Source organism: Pleurodeles waltl, chromosome 2_1, assembly GCF_031143425.1.
Source record: "Pleurodeles waltl isolate 20211129_DDA chromosome 2_1, aPleWal1.hap1.20221129, whole genome shotgun sequence".
Lineage (NCBI taxonomy): Eukaryota > Metazoa > Chordata > Amphibia > Caudata > Salamandridae > Pleurodeles > Pleurodeles waltl.
Genome location: NC_090438.1, coordinates 440,147,420 through 440,162,583, shown reverse-complemented (window position 1 = coordinate 440,162,583; position 15,164 = coordinate 440,147,420).

Sequence of the window (15,164 nt, the reverse complement as noted above, 5' to 3'; positions counted from 1 at the left end):
TGTTTCACCAATGACGAATTAAGGACCATGGTGGATGACATCATCAGGGTAGAACCACAGCTGTTCGGGGCAGAAGTCCAGCAAACGTCAATGGCAAAGAAGATGGAGTTACAGCAGAGGATCATCAACAAGGTGAACTCAGTGGGAAGCCACCCACGCACAAAGGACGACATAGGCAAGAGGTGGAACAAAATGAGCGGGAAGTTCTGCTCCATGGCGTCCAGACACCAAATTGCCCTCATGAAAACTGGTGGTGGGCCCCACCACCTCCCCTAGAGCTCACATCATTGGAGGAGAAGGTCTTGGGGATCCTGCATCCTGAAGGTCTCAGTGAAATACCCGGAGTACTAGAAACTGGTAAGTCACCCATAGTCCCTTACATGAAGTAAATCTGTAAAGCATGCATCCCCATCCCCTGCATGCCCACCCTACCCCACTAACACCAATCCCAAATTCCACACTTCCAAATGAACCCTATGCATGTACAGCATGAAGCACTGTGACTCCCACAATGCATCACGCTGTAGCCACCTAACAATGCACATCACCCTTGCACAACTACTCCTGAGTCCTGAAGCATGACACATAGCACTCACCCAGGAGCCCCTGTAAAGTACATCAGGCAGATGCAAATAACAATCCCTGTCATCCACAGGTGCCACTGAGAGTGCCGTCAGTCAACCAGTGCCACTTTTTGCCAGTCCCCGAAGTGATGAAGACCCCAGTGATGAAAGCGACACAGGATGTCTGGAACTGGAAGACCTACCTGGCCCTTCTGGGCACTCAGGGCAGTCCACCACCACTAGCCTCACCCAGGACACAATGGAGCACCCCACAACCTCTGCCACCACAACACCTGTCATCCAACGCTCCCACACCAGTGTCTCAAAGCTACATCTATCCACAGTGGGCCCACCTGTACAGGGACCTAAGTCAGCACCCACCACAGAAGACGATGAAGGTCCTGGTGTAAGTGGGAGTGGGCACACAGTGCCAGAGACACAGGTAAAGGGGGCTAGGGCAAGTGGGAGTGCATCTAGGGGTCACAGAGTGGGCCAACCCAGAGAGCCACCTGCCCATGAGGCCATGCACAAGTACTGGGAGCATACAACCTCTCCCAGGACAAGATGGGCCAGTTAGTAGACCTGTTGGGGAAACACCTGAACCAGCAGAGGGATTACCACCAGGAGGCCATGCAGGAGTGGCATGTCCTCAATGCCACCATGGCCTCTATGAAAGACTTGATGCAGGAGCTCATCTCAATCCTGTGTGAGTCCTGTGTGAGTCCTCCACCCACCACCAGGCCCCTTCCACTAACCAACCTACTGACCAGCCCTTTATATCTGCTGCAGCTTGTGGGATGATGGCCATGCCTAAGGACTCACAAGCCACCACTGAGCCACCTCCTGTTGCTGAGGAACCTCAACACAAACGTGGTCACAGACCCACACTTCCTGTAGGGACAGAAGCCAAGACCAACCCCACTGCAGGAAATGAGCCTCTCAAGACCTGTCTCCCTTGTGTGCCACTGAGACACCTTGTTGGCTTCCAACTGCCATAGCCCCATTTCCAAATGCCTCATGGAAACTGGACCTGTGCTACCAACTGCTGGGCCTTACAGACTGATGGTATCAATCACAATGGTCCCACTGCTTTGCACCATATCCTCCCCTTGGTATACACATTAAATGCACATAGAGACAAGTTTTGTTGTAATGTGTTTACTCATTGTTAAAGTGCAACAAATGTGTGACATGTCACAGAAATTGAGACCTAAATCACATTCTATCATGCTGTGATCTGGCTTCCTGCAGCAAAGTCAGTGTCCATACAACACTGGGTCCTCAGGTAGCAGACTGGGAAGAGTGGTGACACATAATCCATAGTATATCTGCAATTGATAGCACAGAATGCTCAACACACATTATGTTCACTTTTGCAAACAGTATGTAGCAGTATGTACTAGTACATCATGATGGTTGAACGATTCACACTGTAGGACCACACACTGATAGACATTCTGAAGCTATTGCACACATGACCACAACCCTGTTCAGGTACAATTTCACTAGTTAATTGTTGCATCTGACAGCAATGACCTGAGTAATAGACCCTCATTGTAGTGTACCACACAGCTCACACCCTTGGATGTTAACTATTGACAGCACTTGAAGTCACAAGTAGCTGCAAACTAAACCACTGTAACCGTGGTTCCAGAATGGAGAAGTCACAAATGTGTGGAGAAGTAGATAGGATGTCAGAACTATATGTCACCCAGACAGATGGACTAGCTAACGTCACAGTGGCACTGTAGACCTACTTGTCAGACCACTCCTGTAGAAACTCATCTGACACCCAAATGGGGACAACATATATTGATATTAGGGATGGATAATGAAGTACACACAATCTGTACACCAACATGTGACAGGTCAAACGTAGAGAAGTACCTCCCAGAAGCTTAGCTGAAGTATTGCTGGAGGAGATCTGTCTTTGTGCCTACATCTTCCTTATCCCCATCTTCGTCACTCATGTTTCCTCCCTCCTCTGCCACCGGACTGTCCCCAACTCCTACCTCCTCCAGCAATGGGATGTTCCTCCTTAGTGTCAGATGTGAAGCATGCAGCAGACCACCACAATCTGGCACACCTTCTGGGATGAGTACTGCAGGTAAACCTAGGAGATATGCAGACACCCAGACCTTGCCTTCAAGAGACCAAATGTCCTTTCAACCACCCCTCTTGTCCTTGCATGAGTCTCATTGTACTTTTCCACAGCCCTGGTCCTAGGATTCCTCACGGTGTCAGTAGCTAGGAGAAATTTTCATAACCTGTGTCACCTGTGGAAAGGGTCAACCAACATTTACATTCCACAATGTCACATACAGACTGAGTAGTAAGGCGGGGGTAACAGTGATGACAGATATACTCATCATACTCACCGATGAGGTAGGCCCTCACTCTTTGTAGAGGCGCCATCAACCATGGGACACAGCTATTCCTGAGCATGTATGAATCATGGACAGACCTTGGAAACCTTGCAGTCACCTGGGAGATGTACTGGTCAGCTAAGCAGACCATCTGCACATTCATGGAGTGAAAGCCCTTACGGTTCCTGTACACTTGCTCATCAGCCCTGGGTGGTATTGATGCAATGTGTGTGCCATCTATGGCTCCAATTACATTAGGTGTATTTACCAATACATAGAAATCAGCCTTAACACTGGACATATCTAATGGTTTGGGACATTGAATGCAGTTGATCATATTTTTGACTAAGGCAGACAAGATTTTCCTCAACACATTGTTAAATATAGGTTGAGACATGCCTGTTGACATTCCCACTGTCCCCTGGAATGAGCTAGTGGACATGAAATGGAGGACGGAGACCACCTGCACAGTTGGAGGAATGGCTGTAGGTTGTTGAATAGCTGGCAGCCGATCAGACTCCAACTGGGTACACAGCTCCCTGATTGTAGTACGGTTCAGTCGATAGTGGGAGATGATGTGGCATTCTTCAATCATTGCCAAGTCAACCAGGGGCCGGTACATAGGTGCACGCCTCACCCTCCACACAGTGGCCCGCATTTACACATGGCACACAACACAAGTATGTCAACGATTGCCATTCATGCATCCTACTGCAGGGTGGCAAACGGTGAATCAACATCACATATGCTGCCACTTGACTTGTTGCATGCAAAGCAGACTTCAATGTGTTGAGGTGTGTAATTCCCATGCCAGTTGCACATACATCTGGTAGTAACAATGGATGACAATAGTGAAATGCTTGTCTGTCACTGCTACTCTATAGTCACCATCAAAATGTAAGAGCGTCACACAATGTCATGTTGTCATTACCAGAATATGTGCACTCTCCAAGTTCATGCTGCCTAATTGTACTTAACAATGCCCCAGTATGTAACTCATCACATGTCCATGTTGAAAATGAGTAGTCACTTCATTAATAAATGTATTTGTTACAGTTGAATTGCAAAGTGGCTGCTGTCTGTCCTGCATGCTGGAGACAGATGATAGTGAGTTAATTCCGCTGGTGTATGCCGTCATTGTGATAGGCAGTCAGAACTGCCGTGCAACCCCCCATTGTTTAAGATTGATGTCTATTGCATACATGGACCAAAGATGACTACCATTGGTAGTGACGGTGCAGGCAGCCACAGCCGTGACCATCATTTTCTACTGTGTATCTCACTTGACTCCTGACTCCCAGCCATTAAGACCTCCACTCAGTGTGCTACTGTGTCTTGTTCCTGGGAGCCACAATGTTACGTGTTACATGGAATAGGGCCCCAGCTTTCAGATCAGAAGAACTGGAGAAACTTGTGGATGGGGTCCTACCTCGGTACACAAAGCTGTATGGGGCTCCAGAACAGCAGGTAGGTTGCATAATGGTTATGTATGTTGCTACTTTGGTATGTAAGTGTGTAATAGTATGTGTATGCAGGATGTTGCATTGGAGGGTGTACCTACAGATATGACTGCTAGGAATGTTGTGGAAGTGTGAAGTCATGTACGATGCTGATTAGTGTACTGTTGGTAGGCCTATGAATGGCGTAGGTTGTCAGGCCTACATTAATATGTCTTTCCTTCTGTGCCTCCCATGCAGGCCAGCGCCCATCAGAAAAAGTGAGTGTGGAAAGCCATTGCCAAAGAAGTGTGGACCCAGGGGGTACATACCAGGGGGAGCACCCACTGTAGGAAGCAGTGGGAGGACCTGAGACGCTGGGCCCGGGAGACCGCAGAGGCCCAGTTGGGGATGGCCTCCCAACGAGGAAGGGGTGCCCTCCTGACCCCACTGATGGACCGTGAATGTCATAGTACATGTCCTGTACAGTTTGCAATGGACTGGATGGGTGTGTTAGGCATGGCATCAAGGATGTCAACTGTAGCTAAGACAGTTATTGTAGGTAGGATGCAGTTGTGCTGTAAACAGAAGAAGCTGTGATAAGTGAGCATCTGAGCATCAGGTGGACATGGCACTTTAACTGTGCCAGATTATTTTTACTTCACATGGACATACAGGATCTTCAATTGGTATCATGACCTATCGATACATGTCCATAATTGGTGACAGGGCTAGGTATGACAATGTACAAATGTCACTCAGTGACAGATTTCTCACAGTAATGGTCCTGTATTCAAGAGCCCTAACTGTGTAGAATAGTACCCAAGTGTAGTTGTAGTGGTATCATGAGTGTGCATGCACATCAGAGTGTATGCACAGTGGGAGATCTCCATTGACGTTGTGTAGGGTGTATTCAGGAATGTACATAGAGCTATGTTGTTGTGATGTACATAAGTGCAATGTGGATTGGTATTGACTGTATGCTCCCATCTGTTTCACCATCCTCCGCTCCTTTTTGTAAAATCCTATCCTTGTGTGCATTAGCATCAGCAGGCAAAGGAGTAGGGGCACCAGTGATTGAAGAGGCTGCAGCCCAAGGGACCCAGGAGGCAGAGACCACCGAAGCCAAGGGGACCAGTGGGATGGGGAACACTGGAGCTGATGCCACTGACACATATTCCTCATCTAATGGCAGCTCCCTGGTGGTGTTAGCATCTTCTGGGACCATCCCAGCACCATCCTCGTCCATTACCCCCCTTACCAGCACCGCCCTCCAAGTAACTCCCCTCCCAGTTGCCCGTGTCTGCTCAACCAGGAAGGTGGGCGTCTCCTTCACCGCAGGCATCTCAACCCCCGCTCCAGTGAGCCTTTCTGTCCTCAATGCTGAGGATATTGACCTCCTCCCTCTCTGTAGGGCAGTCAACCATTGTGAATGCCATCCAGGTCTGGCATCTCAGATGCAGCAGACTAATGCCTACCTGCTTTGACTGGCCTTCAGAGATAATTTCAGGATCGGGCCTCTCCATTGAGAGCAGCCAGTGTCCCTAGTACTTCAGTACTCCCTCCTGCTACCAGTGCCCCATCCCAAAGCCCTCTACCCTCTCCTAGCCAAGCCACAGACAAGCAATCACCCAAATCAACAGACAAGGTATGCAAAGACAAACACAGGCACTACAAATCACATCACAAACATGCACACTCAACACACAAAACCAGACACAACATCAACCACTACCTCCACTGTCTCTGCACAACCTCTTACAATGCTGCCTTTAAATCCCTGTGAGGAGGTGTTTCCAGGAGGTTTGAAGATCTCAAGGTACTTTGTTGATACCAACATGACTGCCCATAGCTTACACTCAGGGAGGGTAGTTATTTTGAGAGCATGTAAAAGCAAAATCAAACCCAATGAGAAATAAGGGGGTTATTATACTTTAGGTACAAAACTTAAATACTATTCTTCCTTCTATACAAAAATTAATGCCAGCGGATTACATTTTAATGGCAGAAGGAGCTGTTCTGGCCCTTGACCCCCTTAGGGTCATAGAACCTAGTGGAAACTGAGGGGGTCATTATGAACCCGGTGGTAGGTGATAATGTGGCGGGAGTACCGCCAACAGGATGGCGGTACATACTACCACATTATGATATTGGTGAGTTGGCTGCCAAGTTACCACCGGGCAGGAGATAACAATCTCCAGCCCGGCGGCTGCTATTGTACAACCAGCAGCATTTTGAGCCTGCATATTGCCATGGTTTTTGTGGCATTCGCAATGCCACGAAAACCATGGCAGTAGGCCCTACTAGTGACAGGGAGGCACACCCACCCCCCAAACACTCCCCAGACGCCCCCCACCACCACCTCCAGCCACGCTCCCCCTTCCAATTCCCCACTCCCCATACATGCACACTCGCAGACACGCACCACCCATTAACACACATACACACTTGCATAGACACATTAATTCACGCATGCATCCATTAATTTTCGCACACATCTGGACACACATTCACACTGACATGCAGCCATGCATTCACGTATCCATTTGTACACGTATTCTCACACATGAAAACAACACTACACACACACACAGTCACATTCACACGCACACTCACACATACATGCACACAACCCCACATACACACCCTCAACACCCCCCCCACCCACTCCCCTGTGAGAAGCCCAACTTGCCTGCATCCAGGGGATCTTCACGCAGGTAACAGGATGGGGCGCTGCTACCACCAGAAGTGCCCTCCAGCAGAACACCACCAGGCTGTATCATGTGTCATGATACGGCTGGCGGTGGTCTACTGGTGTGTCGCTGCTGGTGATAGCAGCGCCACCTTACCACCATCCGCCAGTATGGCCACAGCCAGATTTCCACCCTTCTTGTGGCAGAAATCCGGCTGTGGGCATAATTTGGCAAACAGATGGTGACGGTCTTTTGGCAGCAGTCACTATGGCGGTAGGTGGCATTTACCGCCATTGTCATAATGAGGACCTGAGTCTTTTCAGTCCTTCCAGTTTTCAAGTCCTCTTTTCTGGGTGCTACAAAGGAGAATAGCACACTCATCAGTTGTAAGGCTGCAGTGATCATATTATTGAGGAATTTACTCTGCTGGACATTAATGACAATGTCGCCACACATTTAAGGAGCCCTCCTGATTGTGGTGTAGCTAAGACTGGCTAGCTTAATGTAGGCTCCTGGGCTAAGGCTTTTTGTTGTCAAATGGGTTATAGGTAAGGGCAGGTAAGTAGGTCCAGTTACGTCTCAATAAATTAAACCCAGCTCAACCCTTGGCAGCTTGGCAACAAGTGACAAGGCTTAAATGAAGAGACTAATGTGTAAAGCATTTAAAAATCACAAAACAGACAATAAGTGAAACACAAAACACAATAAAAATCCAACACCAATGTATGATGATATATTATATTTTTACCTGTAAAATGACGCCAAAACAAATGAAATCGGATAAGGGTAACCAGAGATATTATTATTATTTTTTAATCTATGCTTTTAAGCACTTAGAAACAAATAGCGCCAATCTGGTCATCTGGTCGCACCCCGACCGGGGTAAAGTCAAAGTTTAAGGCCGACCGCCATGGATTCCTGTTTGGGAGGCCTCTGTCAAACGTTTACCTTCGTTTTCTTGAAGATTTTCCTCAGCGGGACCTATTTTCCAGTCCAATCCAACCTCCTGAAACTCTTCCTTGGATACGCCTCGTGGGAGCCCTCAGTGGAGATTTTTACCTTCGGACTTAGTTGTTTTTTTTTAATGAAAATCCTTCGACCAGGGGCAAATCTGAATCTTGATCTGACGTCCTTGGAGCCCTCTTCGGATAGAGTGCCTGGGAGGTCCCAGTCAACTTTCTACTTTTGGACTTAGTCACTTTTTCAGAGATTTTCTTCACCAGGACAAACCTGCAAGTCAGGCCGGGTTGCGGTTGAGGCAAGGCGGCTAGAGTTGCTGCAGTGGGTCAGTCCCTCTAAGGAGCTTTTTTCCAAAAGTTCTCCTAACTTCTGGATCTTCTTCCAGATATTATTTTAAGGTTCTTTTGGTGTTCACAGCGCACCCCAAGGTTCCAGAAGCTCTAAGATGCTCCTTGAGGTTGTGAACTACAACTCCCAGAATGCAACTGGCTCAAAGTCCAATTTGGCTACTGCACAGTGGTCAGCTGGTCAGTTTCTTCAGGAGTTGGTGAAGAGGGCTCTGGTTAGCAATTTTTCACCAGTAGCAAACAGGGAGTCCCTCCTTGAACCAATTGAAGCCAAGCAAAGTCCTTCTTGTGGTGAAACCCAAGTGTGCAGCCGGTGCATTTGTCCAGAGAGAAGTGTCCAGGTGCAGGGCAGGGGTCCAGCAGGGCAGTCCTTCTAGTCCTGTAGTTCTTCCTTGTAGGGATCTGGTAGGGATCTGAGGTGTGGGTACAGCTCTGCCATATTTATCCTGATTCTCCAATCAGGTGCAGGGTCCTTCCCCCTGTTATGACCACTTCCTGGGAAGTGTGGCAAAAATCAATCCCAAGGAGAAACATTCCCCAAAAATCCATCATGGCTGAAACTGATTTTTGGAAATTACATCTGGCTGAGCCCACCCACTGGTGTGGCTAAAATCTTAAACACATCTTTCTCCTACCCTCTCCTAATCTAATCAGGGGGGCACCTAATTGTCTAGGTTTGAATGATGTGAGGGAGGTCCTGGGTTGCTCCAAATGTCCTTCCCTGTCTTTGAAGACCAGTTTGGCAGCCCTCCCCTTTTCCTGCTTCTTAATCTGCTGAGTGATGTTCTCCTCCCCCACGCACATCTCTTTGTGTTCAGCCCAGGCTTCTTCACAGCTCATTAAGGCAGCCTGGCCATACTGCCAGAGGATGGCCAACTAGATCAGAGCACTATAGGTCTGAAGTTGGCAACCTATTAGGTAGAGTTTAAAACTCTTTACCTGAACAAGTTATATTAAATCCAACAATTGTAAGTTGTGTGTTTTATTATAAGAATTAATTTGATACCAAACTTGGGATATCTGACACTTACGGAGACTTTATAAATTAAAATAAAGTCTCCCCATTCTAGTCTATGGAGGCCATTCACTACAATGAGGGAAAAACGAATGTGGCTGTTTTACCCCACCAGGCCTTATTAAACTAATTTTATAAGGTCCCTGCTTATAGTTACCTGGCTCCCAGCCCTAGGGGCACATAGAGCACACCTTAGGGGTGGCTTCTATGTAAAAATAAGGTTGTTTAAGATTTTGGAAGTACTTTTAATTCCAAAGTCGAATTTGCATATAACTTTAATTTACAAGCAGCCAGCAAGGCAGGCCTGCCTGTAAATGACGCGGGCACTAGGCACTGGGCGCCTCAGCATGCACCTATGCTGGGCTCCTAAACCTACATGCCCTTCCACATACTAGAGTCTTATAGGTAGGTTGACATAGCCAAATATAATTAGCCTAATTTGTATACTCATTTTATTTAGAGCACAGGCCCTGGGACTGGTTAGCAGTACCCAGGGCACCATTAGAGTCAGGAAAACACCAGCAAAAAAGTGTAACATAGGGGCAAAAAGTTAGGGGGCCTCTGAAATCAGCCCTGTTTTGTCACACTTTTTAGTAGCACTCCTTTGGATCGAGTATCTTTGTTTCTACAGACATCTGTTACCCCTGATTTTGAAATGCCTGGAAACCTGTTTTGTGATCTTCCCGGTCAATAAGTGGTACTATCCAAGTCTTTCAAATGTTTGGAGTGAATTTTATCCTCAATTTTGTCTCTATTAGAAAAATCGGTGAGCGAATCTGACCACTCACAGGATATTCTATTAGTAAAATTGAAAGTATTGTTGGGCTCAAAGGAGGAGGAGTTTGCTTTGTGCAAGAATATTTTATCAGCTATACATGAGGCTGGTAGGAAACTGGGTTGTTCGCTAATTAATTCAGTATTTGTGGCTCCGGAAAGTGCTCCAGTTGGAGTTCCTTTCAAACAATCGTGCGAACAGAGAACCTAGGCTCATGAACCTCAAGTATTCCACAAGGTCACTCATGATATGAATCTCTCTTGCAAAGGCAGTTGAGTATACTCTTTAAAAAGTCTCATTACAACCCCTCCTTCCCCTTCTGTAGTAGATATTTCTTTGAAAGATGAGGACCCTGAGGTGGTACCATTTCTGATCTTTAGAGCAATAGCCCGGCAAATATCAGGCTCTGTTGTCTTATTTAACAATAGCAATGATAGAAATATCGGTAACAAGGCGAAGGAAAAGGGTAAAACATTGCGTGCACGAAATAAGCAGAGGAAATTAAAAAAGAAGCCAAGGAAAATCATGAACCAGAAATTGGGAACCTCAGAAACTTTGCCACCGAGAGGGATGACTGAACAGACCTTAACGTGAGGAAATGGTGATCCATTTCCCCTCTGGGTTGAGCCTTCTGCTAGAGGGGTGGCTTCAACACTTTTGAATCTGAGGGTGTATGCTTTTGTTTCTGAACCTATTGTTGCTAAGTCAAAAGTTGAGCCATCCAACTTTTATTCATGGGGCCAGCAGAGTGGGAAACCTTTCTCCAGGGCTGTTGGCTCCATGAACACTCCTGTGGACACTGATTGTCTTTAATTTATTGTACTATTTGACTGTGATTAAATTATAAACAAATCTCTTGTTTTACAGACATTGGTTCTTTAAAACGGAATCAAAGCAAATCAATTTCTCTTGTAAATTTAGCGTATTCCCCAGGAGTATTGAAGACAAGAGTTTTGTTCCTTTCTAAAATTGCTGTGAATTTAATTCTACAAAGCTGTGATCATTTACAATGTGCAGGTATAGATGTAATTCTGGTATGGAATGAAACGTCTTCTCTCAGTGGCCACACGAACATTCCAGTTTTGCCAACATGGGAGGGTTGGATGAACCCCTTGCCGGAGGTATCTTCCTCTGATATGAAAAATTGGAATGTTTCTATTTCAAACTGTGAGAGGTTAATAAATGTTGTGGGGCTGAGTGATGCCGCTCTCTCCACCCTCTAGGATGGAAGATGTATGGGAGAAATGAAGCTAGTTAGCTGGTACATTAAATGGTACTCCGGCATCGGAGCATGCACCATACTGTGGTCACTAGTAATAATTTCATAGTGGTTTCCTGGAATGCAGCAGGAATTGACAATTCAACTGAAGAGATAGATTTTTTAATAACTTTAAATGCTGATTTAATCTGCATCCAGGAACCCTGGTGTACAGTTAATTTTTTGTGCCTGAGTTATATTGTCTTATGCTGCACTGCCCAGCCCACTAAGATAGGACACGCAAAAGGGGGAGTTGCCATTCCTTTGAGTAATTTGTTAAAATGGGAAAATGAAAATCTAAAGACCCCTTCTAATTTTATTCAGGTATTGAAGGTTAATCCCTTTTTAGAAGATGGCAGAAGAATTCCTCTGTTAGTGGTTAATGTATCTATCACCCCCGGACAAGAGTTATAATGATATTTTGACTGAGGTATTCAGTTTCATCTCATTGATCGAGATGAACGAAGAAGAATATGAATATCTGTTAATTGGTGACCTAAATTGCAAAGTGTCTAATCACTCTGTTACTTTATTTTGTGATGCAGAGAGGAAATCTTTTTCAACCCATTTGCTGCCAGGTCTCTTTCTCCTCCTGTGCAAAGCCTTTTTTTGGCTATTTGGGGCAGTTCGCGCTTATGCCCTCATAACGTTTTGTCCACATAATCTACCCACGCCAAATTGGCATCCTATTTTTCAAGCATCCTAGGGATCCTAGAGGTACCCACACTTTGTGAGTTATCCTGGTCCTGGAGGAGACCAAGAAATTAGCCCAGAAACAGCTAAAAGTTTGTTTTTTTAAAAGAAAATGGGAAAAAAGGGGTGCAGAAGAAAACTTGTTGTTTTTTCCCTGACAATGGCATCAACAAATGGTTTGCAATGCTAAGACCACCATATTCCCAGCTTTCAGGAGCAGGCAGACTTGAATCAGAAAACCCTGTTGTTCAACACAATCTTGGACTTTTACTGGGACAAACCCCATTTTTACAATTTTTCTGTGCTTTCAGGCTCCTTCCAGTTAGAGACAGAAATGGGTATGAAACCAATGCTGGATCCCTGACAGCTAAACATTTCTGAAAAGTAGAAACAATTCTGAATTCAGAAAGGGGTCATGTGTGTAAATCCTTCAAGGTTTTCCTACAGAAAGTGACAGCTAAAATAAAACAAATCTTGAAATTGCAGTGAAAAAAGAGCCATTTCTGTCCACGTTTTCTTCTATACCTTTTCCCAGCTATGGCAGGTTTTTTAAATCAATATACTGTTACATTCGCTGGACTCTTCTGGTTGTAAGGGTTATATAAGGCTTGGAGGTTCATCGAGAACCCTAGGTACCCAGAGCCAATAAACAAGCTGCACCTTGCAATGGGTTTTCATTGTTAACCGGGTATACAGTAATTTATTTGGTGAAATATAAAGAGTGAAAAATAGGTATCAAGGAAACCTTTGTATTTCCAAAATGGGCACAAGATAAGGTGTTGAGAAGCAGTGGTTATGTGCACATTTCTGAACTCCTGGGTCCCTATATGAGCATGTGAATTACAGGACATTTCTCAAATATCTGTCATTTATTTGGAAGGAAAAAATGTAAGACAAGGGGCACACTTGTTCTTCTATTCTGTGTTCCCCCATGTCTCCCAGTAAAAATGGTACCTCACTTGTGTGGGTGGGCCTAATGCCCGCGACGGGAAACGCAACATGAACACATCACATTTTTACATTGAAATTGGACGTGTTTTTTGGAAAGTGCCTAGCTGTGGATTTTGGCCTCTAGCTCAGCCGGCACCTAGGGAAACCTACCCATCCTATACATTTTTGAAAGCTAGACACCTAGGGAAATTCTGAATGGAGTGACGTATGGGGCTCTCACGAGGTTCTGTCACCCAGAATCTTTTGCAATCCTGAAAATGCGGCAAAAAAACACTATTTTCTCACATTTCAGTGATAGAAAGTTCTGGAATCTGGGGGAGCCACAAATTTCCTTCCACCCAGTATTCCCCCATGTCTTTTGATAGAAATGATACCTCACTTGTGTTGGTAGGCCTAGTGCCATTCAACAGGAAACCCACCAAAACACAAAATGGACACATCAAATTTTTACATCGACAGCTGATGTGTTTTGGGTAAAGTGACTAGCTGTGGATTTTGGTCTCTAGTTCAGCTACCACCTAGGAAAACCTACCAAACCTGTTCATGTTTAAAAACTAGACAGCTAGGGGAACCCATGATCGGGTAACTTGTTGCACTCTCACCAGGTTCTGTTACCCAGAATCCTTTGCAAACCTCAAAATTTGCTCACATTTAGGTGATAGAAAGTTCTGGAATCTGAGAGAAGCCACAAATTTCCTTCCACCCAACACTTACCCAAGTCTCCCAATAAATATGGTACCTCACTTGTGTGGGTAGGCCTAGTGCCAGCGACAGGAAATGCCCCCCAAAAAAACATGGATACATCACATTTTCCCAAAGAAAACTGACCTGTTTTTTACAAAGTGCCTTAATGTGGTTTATGACCTATAGCTCATCCACCATCTAGGAAAACATAGCAAAATTGGACATTTCTACAAACTAGACACCTAGGGGAATCCAGGATTAGATAACCTGTGGCGCTCTCACCAGATTCTGTTACCCATAATCCTTAGCAAACCTCAACATTTGGCAAAAATTCACTTTTTCCTCACATTTTGGGGCTCCAAAGATCTGGAATCTGAGGGGAGTCACAAACTTCCTTCTACTCAGTATTGCCCCTGGTCTCTCAATAACAATGGTACCTCACTTGCATGGGTAGGCCTAGTGCCTGCAACGAAAAATGCCCCAAACCACTCCGCAAACACATCAAAATGATCAAATACAAAACTACTGTCAACAACAGAGTAGTACGCTCTATTGGTGACAAAAATGCAAAAACCCAGCACTCTCAAAACAACGTAATTTATGCATTGTGCTGATATGTTGTGGTTTAACCTTTTGCATTGCAGAGTTCAATCCTGAAAACTTATTTTTAATATGCTTACAAATACTCTTCCTTTGCAATGTATTGCTGAAGGTTTTCAGAGTGTGTTAGGGTGTGGCCCCTTTCCAGGGCCTTCCCGAGACTTTCCCTGCAACATGCCTGGGCGTGGTTCTGGGCTGGGCCAAGACTCTATAAAAGAGAGCCAGCCCACCTCCCAGTGCTCACTATTCAGATGTCCCGGTGCAGAGCAGCAGCTTCTTCCTGAGCTCCTGTCCCAGCGACCTATTTGGATCTTCCAGTCTTCTGCCCTTCATCCTTCATTGGTGATCATTGTTCCAGGTGGTAAGACGGTGGTTGGACTGTTCCGACACTGTTATTGAGAATTTTCATATTCTTGGTTTAATTCTTAAATGAGTAACAGATTACTTGCGCGCTACCATTTCTTGACATTTATATGCTAGTTTACAAATAGGCAAGATGCGCGATTTGTTTCATAAAGGTTTGACTTTGTTATTCATTGAGTGCTACCATTTCTTGACATTGGCATGGTGGTTTAAGAATCGGCAAGATGCGCAATTCGTTTTATGGTGTTTAAACATTGTTGTTCATTGCGCGCTACTATTTCTTGACATTTACATGATGTTTTACGAATTGGCAAGACGCGCAACTCGTTTCATGAGGATTTTACTTTGTTGTTCATTGCGCGCTACCATTTCTTGACATTTACATGGTGGCTTAAGAATCGGCAAAAGAAGCGAGATTCGTTTCATTGTACTTTGATCCTGTTATTTATTGTGAGCTGTT